This window comes from Silene latifolia, chromosome X (assembly GCF_048544455.1).
Source record: "Silene latifolia isolate original U9 population chromosome X, ASM4854445v1, whole genome shotgun sequence".
NCBI classification, from domain to species: Eukaryota; Viridiplantae; Streptophyta; class Magnoliopsida; order Caryophyllales; family Caryophyllaceae; genus Silene; species Silene latifolia.
Window position 1 is genome coordinate 31,274,853 of NC_133537.1, and position 7,578 is coordinate 31,282,430.

Below are 7,578 nucleotides of genomic sequence, written 5' to 3' on the forward strand. Positions count from 1 at the left end.
ACAGAAGTATTTTTAATATATGAAAATTTTCTTAAAGTGTTAATAATTTTATTTTGGTTATTTGTTTATTTTTATCTTTAATAATCTGTCATGTTTGTTTAATTAGACTTATTTAATTGGATGATAGGAGGACAAAAATCAATAAGAAATGAGTGACTCGTTTTTAAGAGATAATCTGTTACACATGTTAAGTACATTGCTCGACAAAGGTAAACAAATTATATGCTAAGCGGCTAAGCCTGAAATGTGTGATTATTTTCCTCTTTTGTTGTTGTCTTGTTGATGACGAATATGAGTAGCTTTTCATGGGGGCTGAATGTTTGTTCTATTCAGCATACACTTTCTTTATTTTGAAATAGATTTCAGATTTCAGCAGCATTCACCCATTTGTCGACTACTCTATTCAAAGTGATGTGTCTGTGTATATATTTGGTAAGAGATGGAGCAATTATATACTATCTTAAGATCACAATCAGTTTGATGCAACATAACTAATCAACAACATGATATTCGTTTAATGCATGAACTCTGTACATTTGACATGATGACACTCCCTTTTGCTTTAGGAACCGTTGTTTTCTTCTTTTATTTCGGTGTAATACATCTGATTTTAAGTTGTATCAATGTTGTTATTCTGGTAGGACTCGGAGGGAAATAAAGCTTTCCCTCCTATTTTCTATTAGTTCTGCATTCACCGGAATTCGAACCTCAGACCTATGGCAAAGCTAGATAAACTCTTTCCCGTCCGTCTAAGTTTCTAGGGGTGCTTCCGAAGCCTATTTTGCTATGGAAAGATTATGTTGTCTGTGTGTACAACATTTTCCACCACCTTCCTCCTTTAGTCCGTATGTTCCCCAGTCTTCTCATTACATGGACCTAGCTTATTCAATGTATCTCCACATACTCAGACACTAGCATGATATCCTTTTAAGTTTTAACATGTAACACCCCCTCATACCAAGGTACCTTACCAAGGACTACCCCAGCATGAAAGACTGTTACCATCTCGGTTTCCCGAGGTTAGCATATCAAAGTTACCAATTCCAAACAACCTTTATTAAAGTATAAAGAGTTAGTGATTACATGTTTTCAAAACCAAACCAAAGTATAACTGTGAAAGGTCTAACAACTACAAAGAATGCAAGCTAAGTCTCTTGACGGCGGAAGCTAGACTCGAGTGATGACTCCCCATGACTGTCCCATAGCTAAACATATGCATTACCTGTCATAATCTGCTCACCATCCCCGAATGGATCACCGCAGGTTTTACAAAACAACAACACGGGGTTAGTACCGTTCAATCAATATAAGACAACAAACAATACAACCAGCTGATCATCCTCCATCCCCGGTCTCCCGATCTCACACATTAACCGACTACACACCAAAGTATGTAGCCCTGCCAGATTACCCATCGCAACAGGTAATCCTCGCCGCCAGTGGGTGACCGCAGCTCATCCCCACCTAGTCCAGCTCATCAACGAGCGACTAACAATCCCTGTCCCTTAATGTGCACATCCCCACCCGTGACGGGTTCCACGGAGGGCGAACTAGGGTGTGAAGCCACTCCCGCAAGTGACTCCACCACAATCACACACACAGCATCATAGCTGTCACAACACCACAACCGTCACAACACAACCACACCAACACCGTCACCACAACACCCAACCTCCGATGATCAGCAGATAACAACAATTATAAAACATATGCAATCTCAATCAATTAACAGTACTGAGTAGGAGAAACCCTACCTTAGCATTAAGAGCAATACGTAAACCGAACAATTAGAAAGGCTCATCTACGAAGTCTTCTCCTATACAATAACCACATAGCACAATTACACAATGCACAATCCCCCCTTTTCCCCAATTTCATATATATACAGCAAACCCTAAAAGAACATAAATGACATGGAGAACAAGGACGTACCAACAGTAGAATGAAGGATTGAATGCAAGAACTACGACGATTGCACACACACACAATGGAGGATTAGGGAATGATTAGGGAGTGATTAGAGAAATCGTAAAATGATTAGGGTTGAAATGACGTTTAGAAACTGATTCTTAATATTAAATAACCCTAAACACTCCCGCATTAAACCGCTGAAATATTACTCGCCAGACCGGATACTCAGTCGAGTAAAGAGTATAATCGGCGAAGTATCCTCTACTCGGTCGAGTATTCATCATACTCGGTCGAGTATTCCTCGGCAGAACCAAAACCGAATACACAATTATCACTACTCGGCCGAGTAGGCTCTACTCGGTCGAGTACTTAGCTTATGAAAATCCGTAGTATTACAGTCTTCCCTCCTTAAAAAGAACTTCGTCCCCGAAGTTCCAACCCAACCTATAAAACATGGACACTTAACACTAACTCCACCAACACTCTTCCTTCCACAACATGGCTCACGATATCGTCTCAACTATAGTATAGCCTCCCAATACTAACTCCCTGATACTATCGGATACCCACAACCTAAATGTTTCCAACTCTATCTTAGTTCATAACGCCCACTAACATCCTCAATTACCAAGACAATCCACCAAACAAGATCAACCATCAAAACGGAATGTTACATTCTACCATCCTTAAAACGAACTTCGTCCTCGAAGTTTACTTCACACACATACACCTCCTCACACAACCGTTAACACTATCAAAGTTTACTCACACTCCTAAACATCATACTACTACCACCATTACCTGTAATAAAATAAACCCCAACATAAATCCATCCTTTACTCTACACCAATACTCAAACTTCCAATTATATTATAACATGTGCAAGCATCAAACTCTCTTTTTCGCATCCTACTCCTCTTAAGATAAATGTTACGTCCTCGTAAATCACTAATACTAGATCCTTAAATATATCTTCTCATTATCCTCATCACGACCGCATGTCAACGATATCCGCCTATAGCCTCGACACCTACTACATCTATTCCTATATCCAAGGTTCTCTTACTCTATCAGCTCTCGTGCCTCCAATTGTTTTGTACTCACATAACATATATCATAAAATCCTCAATATAACCACCACTCCATCTCTTCCACATTACCGCAAAACAACATACTTCTATATACTTATACACTCATCTCCACGAGCTAAACTCACAATCCACAATTGTTACACACTCACATTAGCTTCTCAAGTTCATCTCTTTTATTACCACAAAATCACCTTTGACTCGACATGATGCTAAGTCCCAAAACTCCGTACTCGCTGTCCCAAGAAAAGGTGTTAAACCACACGTAGTTCCAGTTCAATACCACACATGCTCCACATTCTCTTGCCACAACTATGTCCACCAATGCCTCATCTAAAACAAGATCAAAAGTACTCCAACAACCTCTCACAACGGTGTCCCATTAACAGAATATTACTTTACCATGACAATAACAGATCCATACCCAACTCTCTTTCATATCATACTCTATACAACCAATAGGAACATATCCATACCGACACTGGTAAGAAACATCGGGAAATAACACTGTGGGAATTTATCTGTATGCATCCCTTTAATTTTAAGGATTATAACGAATTATAGAGTGATGATTACGAGTCATAAAACTAAATTGCATAAACAAAAGCATAAAGGATTAAGAAATAACCTTCGGTCGTAGCTTTTATGGGCTATGAACAATATCGCAATGATATTCTCCTATCAGTTGCGCTCCCAAAACGATATGAGATATGCCCTTGTTCTTTTGCTAGAATCGATCCCTCAAATTTTCTGTAAAATTAGGGTTTTGTGTTTTGTTGAGATGAGAGGCAGGAGTAGGTTAGAAATTAGGTTAGAAAATTCCCTCCTCTCTCTCCCTTTAACCGTGTATATGGGAGTGATTAGGGTAGAATTTTTCTTCTAATTATTCGGCCCATTTACCGAGACAGGCATATCAGTCGATCAACTGACACACCCGGTCGATCGACCATGTATATAACGCATTATTTATAAATTGTCATTTATAAAATACCGCATTAATTAATACGGGTCAATAATAGTTTATTATGACAATATCGTATAATTTATCATTAACTGATTAAATATAACCGATTACATTTAATTATGAATTAACATATTAATTCGTCCAAGCTAACATTATATACATTAATTAAATATAACTTATTATATTCAATTTGCGAATTGACAGTTAATTCGTCTCAACTAATATTATTTAATCGGCATTAAATAATTGTCTCATCAACACATTGACTAACTGTTTAGTCATATAAGGCATCAATGTGATTACATTTTCATAACCACATCTCTCAAACACATCCTTTAGGTGTGACCTTTAGGGACCAGTTGATCACCACCATCAGTATGATAATAACGTCAAACTTTCTAGCAAGCCAACCGTTATTAGGTAATCGTTAATCAACTGATTAAAATACGAAGTATACCCTTGTGAACCTGTAAGAGATTTACAAATGTTATCACACTAATTTGTGGAGGACACAAGCGCCAACAAACTCCCACTTGTCCTCACAAGTGTATGTGCGATAACCGATTCTCATATCCTAAAATTTCTCCCACTCAATGTAAAACAATTTGCAAATCCGTATTCACAAAGGTCGTATTTTACAAGCGATCATTATCAAGAGTGGTTTCCCCGACTAGAGAGTAACTTAACTGATAAACAAATCATCATTCGAGCATGGCCATGCATTTCAGTTATAACTCCTCGAGTGGCCCTGAGAAATAACTATACCTGATAAGGGTTGGATATTTTCCTCAACTCGAATCCTGCAGTTGTAAGCACAGTATGAAATGACCCAGAAAAAATCTACTTAGCCTCCAGTTACGGCAGACCGTGAGAAAGAAACCAAAGTCACCCAAAAACTGCCTTAATCTCAAGAGACAGTCGATAGTCAAAAGAATCGACTCTAGGAACACAATGGATGTCCTATCCACGACCTGGCACTGAATGTTTTTAAACATTTAGGACTCCATTACGTTGTCACAAAAATTTGTCCTACGAGGTATCGTTACAATCTCGCATTTGTGATCGATCAGTCAACAATTTGACTTATGGCTCGTTGAACCCACCATCAATCGACTGCACAATATAATAGCCAGAGTTATCAGCTCTTGTAGGCGATTACGGACCAAGCAAAATATAATGTAATTCAGTTCACTTTGTGGTGTTCAATGTTGTCAGTACAATCCACATGAAAAACAAAATATTATAATAAAACGATGAAGTTATAAATAGTATATGAAAAAGATAATGTATCAAATTCATAATCAACTACTACAACTCAGGAACACGTTTAATTCCCATGGAAATAGCGTGCCCTACATGCTTATCATAATTCAACGATTCAGTAGTAGAATCTGCTGCAACACTCTGTCTGGAACTCTTCCAGCTGACCTCAGCACCATTAAGAATGAAGACGAACCCGGACTGAGATATTGAATCATCTCGATCCGTTTGGAAGCTAGCATCTGCGTAACCGATTGCGCATAGCTTAGTATCGCCTCCATAAGTCAATACCTTATCCTTAGTCCTCTGTAGGTACATGGATTCTTTTGGTACCGACTCGTCATACTCAATGCATATGCCACGTCTGGACGTGTGCATATCATGGCATACATGATTGATCCTATTGCAGATGCATAAAGAACACGACTCATGCGCTCAATCCCTTCAGGCGTCGTGGGTGACTGAGACTTGCTCAACTGCATCCCTGACGTCATTGGAAGATTCCCCTTCTTGGAGTTGGTCATGCTGAACTTCTCAAGAATCTTATCCAAATAATACTCCTGACTAAGTGATAACGTCCGTCGTGATCTATCTCGGTAGATACGGATTCCCAAAATGCGTTGTGCCTCACCCAGATCTTTCATCTGGAAATGGTTCTTCAACCATTCTTTAACCGAAGATAGGAGAGGAATGTCATTCCCAATCAGGAGTATGTCATCAACATACAATATCAAGAATACAATCTTGCTCTCACTCGACTTGATATATAAGCATGGTTCCTCGACCGATCGAGTGAAACCATACTCTTTTATCACCTGGTCGAAACGATGATTCCAACTCCGAGAAGCTTGCTTAAGTCCATAAATGGAACGCTTAAGCTTGCATACTTTCTTAGGATGTTCAGGATCTATGAAACCTTCGGGTTGCACCATGTACAACTCTTCCTCCAAATAACCGTTTAAGAAGGCGGTTTTCACATCCATTTGCCAAATTTCATAGTCATGAAATGCGGCAATCGCTAAGATTATCCGAATGGAACGTAGCATGAGTACATGTGCAAAAATCTCATCATAATGCAATCCGTGCACTTGAGTGAAACCTTTTGCCACTAGTCGTGCCTTATAGGTATCAGGTTGCGCGTCTACAGAACGCTTTATTTTGTAAAGCCATTTGCACTGTACAGGTTTTACCTTATTAGGTAAATCAACAAGATCCCATACGTCATTCTCATACATAGAGTCCATCTCGGATTGCATGGCTTCGAGCCATAGCTTTGAGTCGGAACAGGCCATAGCACCTTTATAGGTAGCGGGTTCATTACTCTCTAAGAGTAAAACGTCATTCTCCTCGACCATACCAATGTATCTGTCCAGAGGATGAGAGACTCTACCCGACCTCCTAGGTTCCTCAGGAATATTAACCGTATCATCAGTTGGAGGAACAACTTCCTCCATCTATTCCTCGGTTGTTGGTTCTGGAATCTCCGACAGCTCGAAGGTTCTATTACTTGTCTTGTTCTCGAGAAATTCTTTCTCTAAAAACGTCGCACTAGCCGCAACAAAAACTCGATGTTCAGTAGGCGAATAGAAGTAATGACCAAATGTTCCTTTTGGATAACCTATAAAGTATGTCTTGACCGATCGCGGGCCGAGCTTATCCTCGTGTCTCCACTTGACATAAGCCTCGCAGCCCCAAACCCGAATAAAGGACAAGTTAGGGACCGTTCCCTTCCACATTTCATATGGAGTCTTGTCGACAGCTTTAGTCGGACTTCAGTTAAATATAAGAGCAGCTGACAAAAGAGCAAAACCCCATAATGAATCAGGCACTACCGTGTGACTCATCATGGATCGAACCATGTCAACTAAGGTTCGATTTCTCCGTTCGGACACACCATTTAATTGAGGTGTTCCAGGTGGAGTTAACTGTAGAACGATTCCACAGTTTTTAAGGTGTTGATCAAACTCATTTGAAAGATATTCGCCACCCCGATCTGAACGGAGTGCTTTACCCTTTCTACCCAGTTGGTTTTCAACCCTGTTCTGGTATTCCTTGAATTTCTCAAAGGACTCACTTTTATGCTTCATTAAGTAGACATATCCGTATCTACTCAAATCGTCCGTGAAAGTGATAAAATATCTATAGCCATCTCTAGCGGTAATTGACATAGGTCCACAAACATCAGTATGTATGAGTCCTAATAGGTCACTAGCGCGCATTCCAACACCTTTGAAGGAAATTCGAGTCATTTTGCCAATGAGACATGATTCACACGTGCCATATGTAGAAAATTCGAATGCGGGAATAGTCCCATTATCGACGAGTTTCTTTACGCGTTTCTCATTTATGTGTCCC